Genomic DNA, 20,281 nt, shown 5'->3' on the forward strand with positions numbered 1-20,281 from the left:
TATCTTTCAACAACCCCTTTGATGAAACTGAAAACAGTATATCTACTCTGCCCCTATTTTTTGTTGTCGACTGTTTGGGATCCCCATCTAGGTCAATCTTCCTCATCGATCCACCACCTAAGGATTCCTTTCTGATGCTTTGAGCAACATTGTTGCTAGATGAATCTGGACAAGGGGGTTCTACTTGCCTGGTCATGGGAATAGATCATTACCTAATTTGTTTGATAGATGAGGGAAGCATGAAGAGAAATTTAGCAAAGAATTTCAATGGTTTAAGCTCACCTGATTTGTTCTTCCTTGCTGTCTCTCGAGGTTTACTTATCGAATTGGGAGTTCTGTTCATCGATTAGGGACTTCAATTCCAAATCCAACGTTGTACGACAAGGGATGTAAGGGCTCTCGAGCGATTTCTAGAAGAGCTCAAAGCTCTCGGCTTTGGAGACGAGGTCGGAGAAATAGGGGAGAGGCGAGAGGGTCATTTGTGTGATGGAGAAGGTGGAGAAATTGGCGCTGAGTCCACCGAGAAACCAATGGAGTTTGTTGGTGTTGTCGATAGGTCTATTGCGAGTGAAACTGGTCACAGAGACCCTTGAAAACATGGGTGTAAGCTGCAATGAATTGATTTCTATGCTTCAACCACTAGAGGTCATCCTTGAGAGTGTATGGTATTATCATGTTGATCTCCATTACTTTTATGATAAGAAAATGTTTAGCTTGAAAGTGTGCTACTAATGGTGTTGTCAGTGTATTTCAGATACAACCCTTCTACCACAGATATTATGAGGTCTACGATAAAACCTAAAGATAAAAGAATGATCAATCAAGTTACTAAGTCAAGACTTGAAGCATAACACATTGAATATTGCTAAGAAGAAGAACTTACAAAAAGAAGAAGATTGAAGGCTTGAAGACTATAGTCGAAGTCATGTAGATATCTTAAGAATTGTAGCTATGTAAGTAGATAGTCAACCAAACTTTATTTTTTAAGCATGTTGCAAGACATCTCAAAGTGGCATTAAGGTAAATACTTTTTCCACATCAAGTAGGTGGCAAAAGTTGTAATTTAAAGGCCTACTCATAAGGATGACACCAGGATGTAATTAAAGAATATGATATATGTCTACTTATGTCTTTTCTTTTTGAGAGCTTGTAGCCCTAAGAGAATTTTAGTCATTGTAAACTTTCTTCCTCAACTATAAATAGAGGTTCAAGGCACGCGGTAGATCATTAAATCTCTTCTCTTCTCTCTCAAATTCCTCTTAAACTTTTCTCCCAAACTCTCTCTCTCCCCATCTCTTTAGTCGTCCCTCTCTCTCTCCTTTCTCCTCTCTTCCTTTGTAGAAAATTCTTATTCCATAAATTCTTCTTGAGTTTAAAATTAGACTCAAATACCCATAAAAAAGGGAGTAGTATCTTTGTTGTGCCCTACATTGGTTGTTTTCTGCCATTGAAATTGAGCAATGACCTTTTTGACTGGTGTATGGAGCTTTGTTGTACGGCTAGGAGTGATTTTTCTTATCTCACCATTATGTTGTGCAATCTAGGTCTCTTAGTAAAGAACTAAGAGATCCACAGCTTCAGGGGGAGAAATAGAAGAAGAAGTACAAGAAAGAGGTAACCAATAATGAAAAATTCCAACTGTTGTGGTAATCAAATTTTATGTGACTAGAATATCCAAGTAAGGGGAGGACATGATGAGAACAAGATGAAAACTACAAGCAAGATAAAAACAAGAAGAAGTTGAATCAAATCAAGACTATCAAAATTTCTTTTTCAAGCCACACAAGATTGGAATTTCTTTTCAAGGACACAAGTTTATTGGCTAAGATTATTTGCAATGTGGAGTTACAAACACTAGCTTGAGGGGGAGTGTTAAAAGACACCCATGTATGTAGGGGTGGTATGGCTAGTAAATAAGGAGAAATTTCAAAGAGATGGCACATAATTATAATTATGCAAGATGGTGTATGTCCTCTTATGTTTTTTCCCTTTTGAAGTGTGTAGCCCTAAGGGCATTGCAGTCATTGTAAGCACCTTCCTATAACTATAAATACAACCTCAAGGCTTGGGGTAGAGCATTCAAACCCCTTCCTATTGGCTCAAATTTATCCATACACCTCTCTCTCAGTTCCTCTTCTTTCTCTCCCTTGGTTTCAACTCTCCTCTCTCCCAAGAGCTAGAGTTCATCACTTCTCTCATTCCCTTAAGATCGGTTGTGTTTATGTTTTAGCCCTAAAAATCAACACATAAATCATAATGATTTCCAAGGTTTAAAAAACAGAAGTTATTTTCTAGTATGTTTAGTAAGAAACTTTGGAAAGAAAATTATAGTTAACAAATCATGTCAAAATATTCACTCATAGTTGGCAAATTGATAGTAGACCCTTTGGTAAATGTACACCAAACCTCTTATACTTAGCTAACATGAATTATTGTTCCTCACTCTCAATTACTGAACAAGTTACAATGAACACCTAAGGCTTATGTCATTAAAATCCAAATAACACAAAAGAAAACCAATTTACTTGAAGTGAAGAATTGCACGGTTGGGAGTATCATTTCAATTTACCAAATGGGTTTTCTCTAAGCCACCAGAATCTACAACTTTACTGGATTATAAAGAACAATAGAGCATGATTATGGTCAAGAATCCTGACATATTGATCTATTAATTATCAAAATGAAAAGAGCATGATCATGACACAAACAATTATTACCATTCATGTTATAATTTATAAAAGATGAGATTATAGGAAGCCAACTGAGGACTGTTGCTAGATAAATTAGTAATTTTCTACTAAAGAAGATGAAAAATGAAATTGTCAATTCTAGGAAAGAAATAAAAACTCCCACCTGTCAACATTAAGGAAAGAACTTTGAAGGGTTACCCATTTAGTGAATGTAGACCAAACCTCTAATACTTTGTGCCTCCAAAGTTATTGAAGGCCTTCTCATGGTGAACAATGGTACCCATGGGCGATACTATATTGCTACACTTATATATTAAGTTTTCTTTACAAACGTGTTCAATAGCGTGAGATATGGATGTTTATGCATAGTACTATTATATCAGATTATAGAAATTTGGAATCCATAAGGGCACCCTCATTGAGCAAGCCTCTCATAGTTTTCACCCAGTGCTTAAAACAAAGAGACTGTTAGGAATTAAACGCCATAATTCCAAACTAACAAGAAAAATAATAATAATTTCGGAAGAAAAGAAATGTGAGCATGAAAAAAAAGAATAAGATTTATACAGGTTTGCCTCAAGGTGAGACTACGTCCTATCTTCAGCCGCTACAGTAATCCACTATGAAGATGAAATAGTTTACAATAGAAATCACACACTTACAGGTGTTTATCTTTAACCTCTCGGGCTGCAACTCGAGATGCTCATTGGATTAGGATGATTAAAAAACCCTAATAGCGGCGCTTCTCAATTATAAAGAGATACAAGAGTAAAATTCCCAAATTTCCCTTAATAAAACAACTCAACGTAGGGCGTTAATTAGGCTCTGCAACTTAACAATATCCCACTTGGAGACTAATTCATCATCAATATCTCCTCTGCAGTAGCAACGGCTTCTCAATCCTTAGAGAGAAGTACAATTGAAGTTGTACACAACTTCAGTTTCTCAATCGTAACAATCCTTGTCAACATATCAGTTGGATTCTGACTCCCTTGAATCTTCTCAAGTGTTAATACTCCATCATCCAGAGTCGATGATGAAGTGATAACGCACTTGTATGTGTTTTTTTCTAGCATGATAAATAGGATTCTTTTCTAAATGAATAGCACTTTGTCTGTTACAATACAACACATTCTTCCCATGCTTGAGACCTAATTCTTTCCAGAAAGACTGCATCCATACCATCTCTTTGCTGGTTTCGATCACGACAACATATTCTCCCTCTATAGTGGAAAGAACAACTATCTTTTGTACCTTAAAGACCTAACCAACTCCTGTACCACCCAATGTGTATATATATCCAGTGGTACTCTTTCTGCCATCAATATCTCCACCCATGTCAGTATCTACATAACCCTGTAATCCCAAGTCTGATTTTCTAAAACATAAGGTTGAGTCTGTAGTGCCTCTCAAATACCTGAGAATCCACTTCACTACTTCCCAAATTTGTTTACCCGGATTACTCATATATCTGCTTACAACTCCCATTGCATGAGCTATGTTTGGTCTAGTACACACCATGTGATACATGAGACTATCAATAGCAGAAGCATAAGGGACATTGGCTATGTTGGCTCGCTTCTGCTCTGTAGAAGGCGACTGCTCCTTAGATTGCCTAAAGTGACTAGCCAAAGGAGTACTCACTGGTTTTGCATCATTCATTTTGAATCTGTTCAACACCTTCTTCGCATATTCTACTTGTGACAATTTCAAGACATCAGTATCTATTGTAATCCTCATCCAAAGGATTTGTTTTGCAACACCCAAATCTTTCATTGCAAACTTCTTCGACAACTCCCTTTTCAAATTATCTATTTCCTATTTGCAAGCACCTGCTATCAACATGTCATCAATAAATAGCAGTAGAATGATGTAGGAGTCATCAAGTTTCTTCAATAAAAACAATGATCTGTCTGGCACCTCAAAAAACTATTACTACTCATAAAGGAATCAAACTTTATATGCCATTGTCTTGGCGTTTCTTTAAGACCATACATGCTCTTTTGAAGTTTGTACACCATTTTCTCCTTTCTTTGTGCTTTGAAACCCTGTGCCTACATCATGTAAATTTCTTCCTCAAATTCAACATGAAGAAAGACTATATTTACATCCAACTGCTCTAAGTGCAAGTCTTCATTTACCACTAGTCCAAGTACCGTTCTAATAGTAATCAATTTCACTACTGGAGAGAAAATCTCAGTGTAGTCAACACCTTTTTTTTTAAAACCCTTTACCGTCAGTCTTGTCTTGTACCTCTTGTTGTCACCATGTTCTTCTTTTATTGGGTACACCCATTTATTCTACAATGCCTTCCTTTTGGGAGCTCGGTCAACTACCATGTCCAATGTGATAACAATGAATCCATCTCATCCCGCATGACCAACTCCCACTTGGTTGATTCATCAACTTACACGACTTCCTCATAACTCTCTGGTTCACCTTTATCAGTCAACAAAATATAATTAAGTGTAGGAGTGTACCTTTGTGGTGGTATGGTAGTTTTGGAAAATCTTTTGAGTTCAGTCACAGGAATGTTCTGATTTACTTTTTGGGGTATATTCTTGTGGTCTTTCTGAATAATATTCTCCATCTCAACAGCTGGAAGATCTCTCAATTGAATCACTTCAGACTTCTTGGCTTCCTCACTTGTGCTCTCAGACCCTGTTCTCAACATGTCTTTATACAAGGCACCTTCATTGAAAATCACGCCCTTGCTCCTAATAACCTTACGACTTTGGTCACTTCAGAATCGATAACCAAACTCGGTACCGCCATAGCCAATAAAAAAACATAATTTAGATTTAGCATCAAGTTACTTCTAGTAGCAAAATCAATGTGAATATAAGAAATACAACCAAACATTTTCAAGAAGAAAAGTTTACCTCTTTGTCGCTCCAGACCTCTTCTGGTATTTTGCAATCCCATGGTTTTGAAAGACCACTTTTGATCAAATAGGTAGTAGTGCTAATAGCCTCAGACCAGAACATCTTTGGCAATCTCGCATACAATCTCATGCTCCTAGCACGCTCGTTCAAAGTTTTATTCATCCTCTCAATCACACCATTTTGTTGAGGTTTTCCATGAATGTTCTTCATCTTGATTCCATTATCGGCACAGTACTACATGAAATCATCATCTACGTATTCTCCCCCATTATCTGACTGCAAGCACTCCACCTTCAAATCTGTCTCATTCTCAACTATTGTTCTCCATCTCTTGATGGTATCAAATACATCAAATTTCTTTTTCAGGAAATAAACCCATACCTTGCTACTTGCATCATCAATAAATATCACATAGTAGTTAGAACCACCAAGGGAAATAACAATTGAAGGCCCCTACACATCTGTGTAAACTAACTCCAATTTTGTTGTCTTTTGCTCCTTTCCAACCTTAGAAAAACTAATTCTTTTCTGCTTGCCAAAAATACAGCCTTCACATAAACTGTTATTTATATTTTTCAACCCCGGTAGCTTCCCTTTGGACTGAAACACTTTCATTCCCTTCTCACTCATGTGACTGAGCCTATAATGCTACAAGTCAAAATCAGTAACAACATCAGCAACTGCCACCGTGTCTCTGCAACTGGAAGTGATGTAAAGCGTTCCAATTTGTTGGAAGATGGGCTCAAGCCCACGAGCTCAAGACAAGAAGCTCACACGTCAAAGGAGTGGCATATGTGTAAAATATGGTACTTTCCATAAAGATGGCATAAAAGTGTAAATATGTGTTCCTTTTATGTCTTTTGTTTTATCAAGTTGTAGCCCTAAGGGTATTGTAAAACTATAAATAAAGGCATTTGTTAAGAGGTAGGGCATTGAAGCACTCTACTCTTTTTCCACAAATTCGTCCAGTCCTCATTTTTCTTTTTGACGCGACCCTCTTCTCCCATAATCCAAACTCTCTTCTTCCACGTTCTTCTTCTTCTCTTCTCCTCTCTTCTTCTTCTTCTTCTTTCTTGTTGATCTAAAGTTCCTTTCATGAGATCCTAAATTCTACATGGTATCAGAGCAGGTTGGTCCCAAGTTCGAGTCCCGCTCCCACTGAATTTTGTCCCAAGTATTTCTGGTGAATTTGACCTGGGTTTTTCCAGGAGTTTGTCCCGGGTTTTTTCGGTGAATTTGTCCACGGATTTTCCCCGTGCGGGGGAGTGTTGGAATTTGTGTTTGTATTGATCGGGCCAGTCCTTGTATAAGATTCGTGGGGTTGCTTTCCTAAAAGGTTCAAGCCTTTTTTTGCACGGTTTCACGATCTTCTTCAACAATGGAAACTAGCTCAGCCATATTCCACTGATATTGTCGTTCAAGAACGACAAAGAGAAGCTTTGGCAGTAGCCATTTGCTTATCGAATATTAAACCATACCTTGAGGTGGCCAAAACTCAACTTCTAAGTTCTTCTGCTCTCCCATCCTTCGATGATATTAGTGCTACATTACTTAGGATACCGGATCCATCCCCTCCTTCTCCTATTGATGCCCCATCGGCGATGTTCTCTGGCAATCGGGGAACATCTTCCTCATCCTGAGGACGGGGCAGAAATATGAGAGGGGGTCGAACTATGAGAGGGGCTGAAAATAGAGGTGGTAGAATGGGTCATAATTATTTCCGTACTAAGCCTCAACTTTGCACTTATTGTAGCTGTCAGAACCACCTTGTGGCATCATGCTGGAAACTTTATGGCACGCCTGATTGGGCCATAGCTAACCCAGTCTCAGTTAACGTTGAGAAAAATGAAGATAAGGCTAAATTATCATCCGGAAATGTGATTCTTACGGCTGAGGACTATGCTGCATTTTAGAAAATGAAGTCCTTCATGGAATCATCTATTCTCTCATCATCTACTGCTGCCACTACTATTGCCTCAAGTATGTTTTCTTCCTCTTCTTCCTCTTCCTCTTGGATCATCGACTTCTGGGCCTCCGAACATCTATCAGGTAACAAACACTTGTTGCAGTCCTTATCTCCTTGTTATCCTCATAAATTCATTAATATTGCTGATGGTACCCAAATCAAGGTCCTTGGCAAAGGTTCCTCCTCTCTTACTTCATCTATTCCCCTACAAGATGTTTTGTTTGTTCCTCAATTTCCTTTAAATTTGCTCTCGGTTAGCCAATTGACCAAACAATTAAATTGCCCTATTATCTTCTCACCGTCTTCTTGTGTCTTTCAGGGTCTCACTACGAAGGGGGTGATTGATGGCGGCCATGAAAAAGATGGTTTGTACTATTTCACTCTTCCACCATTAGCTGCATTATTGTCCACTATATCTGATGCCCAACTTTGGCACAACCGACTTGGTCATCCGTTTACCCCTTCACTTCGTTCTTTGGTTCCATCTTTAAAAGGACTTTCTAATATCAGTTGCGAGGTTTGTCAATTAAGTAAACATGTCAGGAGTACATATTCTCCTCGTTTTAAAACTACAAGTACTGCTCCGTTTGAGCTAATACATTCTGATGTATGGGGCCCTTTATGTGTCTCAAATATTTCCCAAGTTAAATATTTTGTCATTTTTGTTGATGATTTTACTCGAGTGACTTGGTTATATCTATTAAAAGAGCGTTCCGAAATTCTTCCTTTGTTTAAAATTTTTCATGCTATGGTCTTGACACAATTTGGGAAGAAAATTTAAACCCTTAGATCTTATAATGCTAAGGAATACATGTCTCATGACTTCAAATCATTTTGTGAGAGTAATAGGCTTATTCATCAAACATCATGTGCCTATACTCCTTAACAAAATGGTGTTGCTGAAAGGAAGAATCGTCATCTTCTTGAAGTTGCTCGGGGCCTCCTCTACTCCATGAAGGTACACTATTTCTTTTGGCCTCATGCTATACTTACAACATGCTTTCTCATTAATAGGTTACCTTCATCAGTCCTTCATCATAAAACTCCTTACTCTGTGTTATTTAATGGTGAAGATCCTTTTTCTCTTCCTTTGAAAGTGTTTCGATGTACGTGTTTTGTTCATGTTACATCTCCACATAAAAATAAACTTGATCCTCGGTCTATGAAGTGCATTTTTTTGGGATACTCTCGCACCCAGAAAGGTTATGTCTGTTACAATCCTACCCTTCAGAGGATGTTTATCTCTAGGGATGTGACTTTCTTTGAGGACACTCCCTTCTACTCCTCCCATGATGCTCCTCCAGGATGGACTTGTCCTTCTACTACTCCTTGTCAGCTTGTGCCTTTCAATCTTGAAGTGGATCCATCCCCTGATGCACCGGCCGTACCTTCACTTGTGGAGTTGTCGGACCCACCCGAGGTAAGTCCTTCTCCTCCTATGTATGGGCCTGAATTTGATACTCGGCCTATTAATTTAAAAAAAGAACGTCGCTCCTGTACTACTTCTCATCCTATCTCAAATTTTATGTCTCACCATCGCTTGTCTTCTGAGTGTTTTTAGTTTCTTGCGTCTCTTTCTTCTAGTTCAGTTCCGCGGTCATATCAGGAGGCCCTGAGACATCCAGGATGGAAGGCGGCTATGGATGAAGAAATGCACGCCTTATTCGAAAACCAAACCTGATACTTAACATCACTCCCGAAAGGTAAAAGACCGGTTGGTTGTCGATGGGTTGTTTTGGTGAAACATAATCCGGATGGATCGGTTGCTCGTCTTAAAGCTCGACTGGTTGCTAAGGGCTATACGTAGTGCTATGGGATAGATTATAAGGAGACCTTCTCTCCTGTTGCAAAATTGAATTCGGTACACGTCATCTTATCTATTGTTGCAAACTCCTCATGGCCCGTCTATCAGTTGGATGTTAAAAATATTTTTTTAAATGGTGATATCAGTGAGGAAATTTATATGGTTCAACCACCTGGTTATGTGGTTGAGGGGGAGTCAGTATGCCAGTTAAAAAAGTCTTTATATGGGCTTAAGCAGTCCCCTCAGGCTTGGTTTGATAAATTTAGTCAAACACTCCTACGGTTTGGTTTTCATTGGTGCTCAGTTGATCATTCCGTATATTATAAAGATACGGTCAAAGGGAAAATATTATTGGCCGTATACGTGGATGATATTATCTTAACCGATGATGGTGCTTTGAGCATACAAGAGGTGAAACAGATGATATGTCAGGAATTCAAGACTAAAGACCTTGGTATGCTTAAATATTTTTTGGGTATAGAAGTTCTTCAATCCAAACATGGGATAATATTGTCTCAAAGGAAATATGTCTTGGATCTCCTTGAAGAAACAGGAATGAAGGGTTGTAGACCAGTTGACACACCTATGGATACAAATGTAAAATTATGTGCCACAAATGAAGAAGATATTGGTATTGGCAAATATCAAAGACTCGTGGAAAAACTAATTTATCTCATGGTAACTAGGCCAGACATATCATATGTTGTAAGTGTGGTGAGTCAATTCATGCACAAACCACAAATTACCCACTGGAAGGCTTTAGAGAGAATATTATCTAAAAGGAGCTCCAGGAAGAGGATTGATGTATAAAAAACATGGGCACTTCAACATAGAGGGCTTCTCAGATGCAAATTGGGCTGGATCTCCTGATGATAGAAAATCTACATCAAGATATTGTACTCTGGTTGGGGGAAACTTGGTTACATGGAAAAGTAAGAAGCAAAATGTGGCTGCAAGATCTAGCGCCAAAGCAGAATATAGAGCTATGGCTCATACTGTTAGTGAACTTTTATGGATTAGGACCCTTCTTACCGAACTAGGTTTTTATAAAAAGGGGTCCATGACTTTGCATTGTGATAATCAAGCAGCCATTCATATCACTTCAAATCCAGTTTTTCATGAAAGAACTAAACATATTGAGGTAGATTGTCATTTTATAGGGGAGAAGTTTCAAGCAGGAATAATCTCTCTCAAACATGTGTCATCTCAAGAGCAAGTAGCTGATATTCTCACTAAACCCGTTACATCTAAAATCCTATCGTTTATATGTGGCAAGCTAGGTATTTATGATATCTTTTCTCCTCTAGCTTGAGGGGGAGTGTTGGAAGATGGGCTCAAGCCCACGAGCTCAAGACAAGAAGCCCACACATCAAAGGAGTGACATATGTGTAAAATATGGTATTTTCCATAAAGATGGTATAGAAGTGTAAATATGGCATAGAAGTGTAAATATGTGTTCCTTTTATGTCTTTTGTTTTATCAAGTTGTAGCCCTAAGGGTATTGTAAAACTATAAATAAAGGCATTGGCTAAGAGGTAGGGCATTGAAGCACTCTCCTCTCTTTCCACAAATTCGTCCAACCCTCATTTTTCTTTTTGACGCGACCCTCTTCTCCCTTAATCCAAACTCTCTTCCATGTTCTTCTTCTTCTCTTCTCCTTCTCTCTTCTTCTTCTTCTTTCTTGTTGATCTAAAGTTCCTTTCATGAGATCCTAAATTCTACACAATTTTAACTCCTCGTGCAATGACCATGGATCCCTTTGTGACTTTCTAGGCACCACCATTAAAAATCACATGATGACCTTCATCATCAAGTTGCTCTACTAAGATCATATTACGCATCAATTTAAGTACATGTCTCACCTTGTGAATTTTCTACACTATCCCGTTTGACATCCTCAAACTGACATTACCAATACCAACAATATCCAAAAGTTCTCCATCAACAAGATACACCTTCCCATGATATCCAGCAACGTAATTCTCCAATATCTCATGATGTGCAATGGTGTGAAAAGAAACTCCTGAATCTAATACCCAAGAGTCAATATGGCTATCAACTGACAAGGGTAAAGCATCTTGTACCTCTTCAGCCACTGTATTTGCAGCTTCAATTTTCTTTTCATCATTCTTCGGTGCTTTGTAGTTCTTCTTTATGTGACCAGACTTGCCACAATTCCAGCATTCCACATTTCTTCCAAATTTGGACTTGCTTCTACCATTCCTTGACTTCCCTCTATCATTGCCCTAGTTGGAATTCCTCTCGAAATTCCTACCCCTAGTATCGACACTTGGGGTAGAATTAGATCTCGACGATTCTCCGGAGTCCTTTCTAAGAACTTCCTCTACGAGAATGATATCCCGAACATCATTAAAGATCAACTTTCTGTTGCCTACAGAGTTGCAGACCGTAGCCCTCATAAGCTCCCAACAATTTGGTAAATACGCCAAAAGAATTAAAGCACGAACCTCATCATCAAATTTAATTTGAACAGATGTCAATTAATTGACAATCATGCTAAACTCATTCAAATGCAATGCAACTAATGTATTTTTTGTCACCTTTAAATTGAAGAGTTTTTTCATGAGATGTACCTTATTATTTGCGGAAAGCTTCTCATACATGTCAGAAAGAATCTTCATCATCCCCGTTGTGGTTTTCTCCGACGCCACATTGTGAGCAACGTTCTTCGATAGTGTTAACCTGACTACCCCCAATACTTGTCTATCGAGGAGATTCCACTCATCCTCTTTCATACCTTCTGATTTCATATCTAGAAGTGGTGTGTGCAGCTTTTTACTATACAAATAATCTTCGATTTGCATCCTCCATAATGCAAAATTCATACCATCAAACTTTTTGATCCCTAGTGTCGATCCTACTCTGCTAGTCATTGCTCTCAATCACGAACCAAAACTTTGATACCACTTGTTAGGAATTAAATGCCCTAATTCCAAACTAATGAGAACAATAATAATAATAATCGTGGAAGACAAGAAAAGCAAGCACGAAAACAAAAAACAAGATTTATACAGGTTCGCCACTAGGTGAGACTATGTCCTGTCTTTCACCGTTGCAGTAATCAACTATGAAGATGAAATAGTTTACAAGAAAAATCACACACTTACAGGTGTTTCTCTCTAACCTCTAGGGCTGAAACTCGAGATGTTCCTCGGATTAAGATGATTAAAAAACCCTAATAGTGGCGCCCCTCAATTATAAAGAGAAAATTAGGAAAACCACGACACAAGAGTAAAATTTTCAAACTCCCCTTAATGAAACAACTCAGCGTAAGGCGTTAATTAGGCTCCGCAACATAACAGAGACTACACCCCTATCAACCTCCTTCAAGTATTCTATAATGTGAGTAATTATTCAAAATAATCATACCGGTAGAGCATGTTATTCTATAGTTTAACAACACCCATTGTAGAAAATTTTCATTAAACAAAAATGCCATTCTAGACAAGATTATAAATATGAAAAATGTGTAGAAAAGAGAGATGTATGCATGAGATGTTATAAATATGCAATGAAACTAGTCTATATCTGATTAGCTTAACAATGCATAAAATCTCAAACTGTTGTCCAGACTCCAGATTGTGCCCAAATTAAATAAAATAGAAAAACAAAAAACCTTTATATAAGCTCCCTTGAGCTCAAATCAAAATCCCAACAAAGGTGTGTTTGGGTAAAAAAAAAAAAGAGAAAAAGGAAAGATCATACTCAAGAACAACAAGTTGTTATTGTTCCATATCATAGCAACCCAAAAAAAAATTTCTCAACCAATAAAGAGTAACACCAACACAAACTTACATATTTCAAAAAAAAAAAAAAAAAAAAAAGAACTATGCAATTAACACACCACAGCCAAATGAGAGCTGCGCTAATCACATTGGTAGTTGAGAAAGTGACACACATTTCTTTTCATAACATAATGATGGCATTTGCATACGAGAGCAAGAGAGAAAGACAGAGAAAAGGAGGGGAGGAGGTGGGGGGTGTGGAAAGAGGGACAAGGGACAGAAGGAAATGGCGGTACTTGTAGATCGATGAGTGTATTCACAACAAAGGGAGGAGATAGAGTTGTCTTGTCAACGGATGAGGACTAGGCACTGTGAATCTCAAAACACAGCAACTGTATGCACAACGAAGGGAGGGAATAATGGAGCCGGCTCATCATCTGAGGAGGATTAGGGCACCGGTGATCTCAAATGATGGCGAGCATATGCATAGTGTGTGTCGGCAGAAGAGGTTAGGGTATAGTTGATCTCAAATCAGCCCGATAAAATTTTCTCTCAAGTTTTTATTGCTTTTTCTTTTCTCCCCGAATTCCATCATTTCCTGATAAGAAAATATATTAACTAAGAGAAAACAGGAACTTTCCCTCTTATTTTCTTTTCTCTTAATGATATTTTGTTGTCAAATAACAGAAAATAATTTTGCTTCCCATTTTCTTTTATTTTATTTTATTTTATTTTTTTCACTTCTCAAACAAGCCCTAAGAGAGAGAGAGTAAATTTCTCTCATATTTTCTTCTCTTCAAGAATCTGTGTTGTAAAACACTAGAACAAGGATTTTCTCTCTTTTTTTTCTTCTTTTATGTAGTTTCCATAGAGGAGGTAAGAGGGGTTGGACTTGGCACCCACCTGTTCGTGGAGGTTGGAGGGCCTCCTATGAGCAGAAAGTGAGGGGGATCTCTGAGGCCCTCCTGCCCTGCCTTCTCTCGAGGAGAAGGGGTAGCAAAAGGGCGATGTTCCGTCTCCTCGGGAGCAAAAGTGTAGTGGGAGAGCTCGAAGCTTCCATCATATAGACTACAAGACACAGAGTCAGTACATTGGATCCAGCCAAATTATTCTGCGCAAGAAAACCTTCTCTATCAGTAGAACCTTGTTGGCGAATGACTACATCGTTCTGCGCCGTGCCATCAACTGCATCCAGAAGTAGTTGCCCTAAGTGGAAAAACCACTACAAGGTTTTGCTCAATTTGGAGCACCGGATTCAACCACTTCTCCTCCTCTTTTGTTGACCAGAATAGTCGAAATCACAAACACACTGCAACCAAAGTCACTCGCAGGATAAAAGCACAACTAAAAATGCTTCACATATTGACACCAACGTCTTTTTTTACGACAAGGAGGCGATGAGAACGGATCACTCCGTCATTCTGATCTTCACCACTTGAAAGCTTGACATGCACTTCTCTGCTTCAAAGTAAGACACGTAGACGCATTTTACGTCGTTTCTTCCATTGAAGAAAGACCAAACCGAGCAATCATGCGACGTAGGAGCTAGCATGTTACGAATGAATGAATCGACAGAAATTGTGTCATTCTCTGCATTTAGAAGTTGCTGTACCCGGTGGGCAAACCACTCATCCTTTGCTCAATTTGGAACACATTTTCCCATTTTTATTGTTTATGTTTCTACGACAACAGTTGAATCACAAGCAGCAAAGCATTTTGCACAGTGCGGGCAAAGTGGCAAACAGGACAAAGCAACAAAAGAAAATGCTTCAAATACTCCTCGGACATGTTACTAATAGCGGCTTTTCGAATTCTCCACCAGAAAAGAATAATATAAGGTGTTATAAATTAATATGGACAGGAATATTGACTTGAATGTCGATCAGGTCCAGACTATCATCAGCTTTTGACCCTTTCTAAAAGTTGTTGAAGGCGACGTAAGAGACGAGCAGAGTGAGATAGCAGAGAATAAGGAAGACGAAGTCTTTTTGGTGTCTGCTGCCTACCATCTTCTACACAGCAATTAGGGTCAACAAATCTTATTATTTCCGTTTCTGAATTACTTTAGTTGCGACTTGCCTAACAAAATATTGAAGTAATGGGAATCTGGTTTGTCTGGTTTCATCTGCGAGTCCAGATTTGGTTAGGTTTTATCTTGTACTCTTCGAGTTCAGTTTCTGGCTGAACTCAATAAAAAAATTAGGAGAATGTCTTTTTAGATACAAAACTCAACTTTTAAAAAGCTCATGCAAGTCAATGGATTCCAACGGCAATCATTCTTGATCAGTTTTTATCTTTAGAATTAAGAATCTTTTAGATTTTTATAATATCAACTGTGTATCTTCCGCTTCAACCCGGCTGTTAACTACACGTTTTTACCTAGTAAAAAACCCCTCTTTGGAACGTGCCCACTGAGTCGTCTAATACTCATCTCACAGTCAAAGAAAGATATGGTAATACCGACGTCTTAAATCTACCTCCTCGTAACACAATAATGGCCCGCGTAGATTCTAGAATCTAAGAGTGCCGCTGTCCAAATTCACTGAAGAGCACTCTACACACACACCCCTAGAAAACGAAATAATTTCCTTGAAGAAAACCAAATTCCCGCGTCAGCTCCTCTCCCGAAGATCTAACGGCTCTAATCCGCCAAACCCTACAGTCTGTACAGATTCACCTCCTGCAGCCACGATTAATCTGGTCAACGCCCTCTTCGAATCTCTTCACGCCACGTTTCGACAGACAAAAACCATTCTTATAAATACTCTCCGGATCCGAACATCCAACGAAAGGAGAAACAAAGAAGAAGAAGACATGGGATTCGGTCGTAACTCTGTCGTTGCGCTCTGCTGCTGCGTTTTCTTCGCGATGGTTCTCCTCTCCTCCGCAAGAAACACCGTTGGTATTAACGGTACGTTGCGCCTTAAATCGAACTGCATTTTTTGGAATTAATTTCGTGGAGTTAGTTTATGGTTGGTTGAGTTTGGTTTTCGGTTTCAGGCGTGGAGACGGGTATGACGGGAAGGTCTCTGTTGGCGAGGTTGGACGACTACGGCGAACCTTCTGCGAACAAGGGACATGAGCCGCATGAACCGAAGGGGAAGTCCGGTGGCGGATCAGCCGGACGGAGGATCCCTTGAAATCCCTAGACTCGGGATCTACCCACATAGTAAAGTATTTACTACGGATAGGAATAAATAAATAAATAAATGGGGTCATGGGATGTGGATTGTGGCCTTTTTAATTAGTTTTATGTGTCGGTTACGCGTTACTCGACTCGGTGACGAGGTTATTTTGTGATTCTTTTGGGTGTTTGAGGCCGCGGACCAGCAAAGATAGCAGGGTGACGGAGATGATTTCTGTAGATTTTGGTCGAACAAGTTGTCACGCCTTATATAATATATTAAACCCGGATAATGTTACAATCTGTTATGTCTGTTTTTGCTTTTTGTTTTCTCATGTTGGGGTTACTCCCGTTTCTGTCTTCGCTGCTGCAGCAGAAAGGAAGAACAAAGAAGCCAAAATAAATGATTTCGGGAAGAAAACAGCTTTCCGAAAGAGTTCGTGCTATGCGATCTGTCATGAGTTTTCATGTAAAGTAGATTCGTATCAAGCTTTGAAGTTTTTAAATGATAGGAAAGACAAAATCACGGAGACTCCACCTCAAGTGGTATCAAGGTAAATACTTTACCCATGTGGAGGAGGTGATACAAATTGTAATTTAATGATCTTTTCATAAGGATCACACAAGGGTGTAATTAAAGAAAATAATGTATGCCTGCTTATGTCTTTTAGTAGTTTTCTTAAGAAATTGGGGAGGAACAAGTCTCTCTCTCTCTCTCTCTCTCTCTCTCTCTCTCTCTCTCTCTCTCTCTCTCTCTCTCTTCTCCTCTCTTCCTTCTTCCTCTCTTTTTCTTCTCCTCTTCTTCTTCCACTCCTCTTTCTCAACCTTAGCAATGGGTTTAAGATCCTGACATTGAAGTGGTGCTTAAGTTTTATCAAGTTTTATGTGTTGTTGTTGGTGAAGATTTCACTTGGCAATTTGATAATGTCTTGATCTCGGCAAGAGGTTTATTGGTTGTTTTTCCTTTGGATAAAAGATAAGTGTTCCATCTCATGCATGATAATGTCTTGTGCTTGGTTTATTTTTAATGCAAGAGCATGCTCGATTTAAGCTTATGTTGGATTATCATATGTTTGATTTTCTCTCCTAGAAAATCATATGTTAGATGAAGATTTTCTTATTCTCTTGTTGTATAAGTGAATTATTATGATCAAAGCATGATTAAATTCGTTCAAGACTAGTTTATGTTATTGTTTATATGTTTTACTCTCTAAAGAGCTTGGTGAAGGTTATTTTCTGGTTACTTTGAGGAGGATTTTTTTTGAAAAATGTGTGAGTCTTTGTGCACAATTTTTTTATCTTCCATTGGTTGTGTTATCCTCTGGAATATCTTACCTAAAAAATCAAGGAGAAAAAGTAAGATCAAGTTGTGATTTAAATCACAAAATTGGTTGACTTTACATAGAAGGAAAATTCCTTCTTCTAGAGCTTCAAAAAATGAAGGTTGGAGAAATAAAGTGATGTGATTTATCTATTTAAATGTTTCCTATATTAGATTATTCTCTGGAATTTCTTTCCTAAATCATTTATGAAAGAAGGAAGTCATAGATTGAGATCTTATTTTCAAAGTTGACGCAAAAGTCATAGAAGGAAAGTTGACTTCTTTATGAAGATCTTCTAAGTTATCCAAGATCCCTTGAGATTTCACTTGTCTTTATAACTATTTCTTAACTGAGGAAGATTTGGAATCAATCTTATCTTATTTGGATTAACACGTTGGGTCATAATCTCCTTGATTACATGCATGATTAAGGCCTTGGTTTGGTTTGGCCTAGTGTGAATTGTTAATTGACTAGGTTTGGCTTGATTGGTTTTCTCTCCTTTATTATTGATTGGTTGACATAGTGCATTGAATATTCATTGCTGATTGGTGAAGATTGTGTGAAAATGTGTGGTAAAAGTGACTTACTTAAGATTATCACAATACCCTTGAAAGGGTTATCAAATTACTTAAGTTGGGCTGAGTCGATTAAGAGATTCCTTACCACTAGAGATCTCTTAGGACATTTTGCTAAACCAGCTCCACCCATAGACAAAGATTTAGTTCCTATATTAAATGGCTCAAGAATGACACATTTGTCATTAGTTGGCTCATTAACAGCATGGAAGAACATGTGGCAAATAATGTTGTCCACCTTGAGATCGCAAAGCAGATATGGGACACTTGCTCCAAGTTATACTCTAGCATTGAGATTTTATAGAAATTATATGATGTGTTGTTGAGAGAAGAAACCAAACCTTAATTGAAATGGCTAGAGTTATGTTTCTTGCATACAATATGCCACATAGGTTTCGGACTAAAGCTATAAGCATTACATGCTATGTCATAAACCGAGTTAACATAAGGTATCTTCTCAATAAAAATCCATATGAGTTGTATATGGGCACTCTTCCCAACATTATTTACTTTAGAACCTATGGATGTCAAGTGTTCATATTGAAGAACCAAAGGAAAAACTAGGGAAGTTTGACTCTAGGGCTGATATAGATATTTTCTTGGGTTATTCTACTCATAGCAAAGCATATAGAGTTTATAACAAGACATCTATGAGAGTCGAGGAGTCGATTCATGTTGAGTTTGACGAATTTGATTCACTAAATCCAACCCCAGCACCAATTTCCAATGATGAAGAAGGAAACCCTTTCGATTCATCCTCGGGATCTCAACTTCATGACCAAAATCTTGAAAAAACCCCAAATGACTCGAATAACTGAGAAGAACTACTTATGGAGCCAAAGAACTATAGGTTCATGGCTGATCATCCCTTCAAAAAAATCATTGTTGACCCTCAAAGAAAAATTACAACTAGAAGAGCAACTCATGAAACTATGGCAAATAGTGCCTTCGTTTTTCAAATTGAGCCCAAAACCCTTGCCGAAACTGAAAAAGATTATTTTTGGATCATGACAATGCAAGAAGAATTGAATCAATTTGAAAGAAACAATGTTTGGACTCTAGTACATAAACCTAAAAATCAACGAGTCATAGAAACTAAATGAGTCTTTAGGAACAAAACGAAAAAAGAAAATCAAGTTGTGAGAAACAAAGCTAGGTTAGTTGCCAAAGGATATTAACCAAAAAGAGGGTATTGATTTCGAAGAAATCTTAGCACCCATGGCAAGACTAGAGGCAATTCGAACCTTTTAGCCTACGTTTGTCACGTGAAGTTCAAATTGTACGAAATGGGTGTAAAAAGTGTATTCTTAAATGGGTATATTCATGAAGAAGTGTATGCTTAATAATCCAAAGGTTTTGAAGACTTGAGTAAGCTTAACCACGTATACAAACTACACAAAGTTATATATGGAGTAAAGAAAGCTCCTAGAGCATGGTATAAAAGATTAAATAAATTCTTAGAAATAATGGTTATAAGAGAGACAGTGTAGATAAGACTCTATGTACCAAGAACCATGATCAAAACTTGATTATCTTTCAAATTTATATGGATGATGTCATATTTGGTTCTATAAATCCCTCTCAATATCAAGAACTTACTAGTGTAATAAAGAATGAGTTTAATGTTAAGTTGTGGAGCCTAATTAAAGTCTTATGCTCAGTCAGTACACGGATTGACCTTCGCGGTAAGGTCGTCATGGGGGTTGGAAGGGAGGCGGGGAGCCTTCCCTCCCCACAGGTCCACGATATATTGATTGTTGTTTCATTAAGAGTAGTTTGGGGATTTCACACTTGTATTGCGGTTGTCCTAGTTTTGTCTTTATATTTAGGGCTGCAGCTATTAGGGTTATCATCGAGGAGGATCATCAGTTGCGGTTGAGAGAGGTTAGAAAAAAATACTTGAGTGTGTGCGATTTCTCTTGTAAACTACTTATCATCATATTGAATTATTGCAGTAGCAGAAGACAAAACGTAGTTTCACCTTGAGGCAAACATATATAAATCTTGTGTTTTTCAAGCTTGATTATTTCTTCTTTTGCAATTATTATTGCTCTCGTTTGTATTGAATCAGGGCATCCAATTCCTAACATTTAATGGGTGATGTTGAATTTATAAAAAAGAGAAATACTTCATTGACTTCATTAACTTATTATAATCAGAGCACATGAA

General features: G+C 38.1%; 1 long non-coding RNA gene across 1 annotated transcript; it reads left to right on the forward strand.

The window, feature by feature from the left end:
• The first annotated feature begins 15,899 nt into the window (after nucleotides 1-15,899).
• Nucleotides 15,900-16,661, forward strand: LOC137965036 (uncharacterized). The gene is made up of 2 exons (XR_011115993.1): nucleotides 15,900-16,002; nucleotides 16,092-16,661. It is a non-coding gene; the product is annotated as an uncharacterized lncRNA (long non-coding RNA).
• The last annotated feature ends 3,620 nt before the right edge of the window (nucleotides 16,662-20,281 follow it).

Source organism: Aristolochia californica, unplaced genomic scaffold (assembly GCF_029961685.1).
Source record: "Aristolochia californica isolate CCGP_79_NKW_82.1479 unplaced genomic scaffold, dmAriCali1.0.hap1 SCAF_5, whole genome shotgun sequence".
Taxonomy (NCBI): Eukaryota; Viridiplantae; Streptophyta; class Magnoliopsida; order Piperales; family Aristolochiaceae; genus Aristolochia; species Aristolochia californica.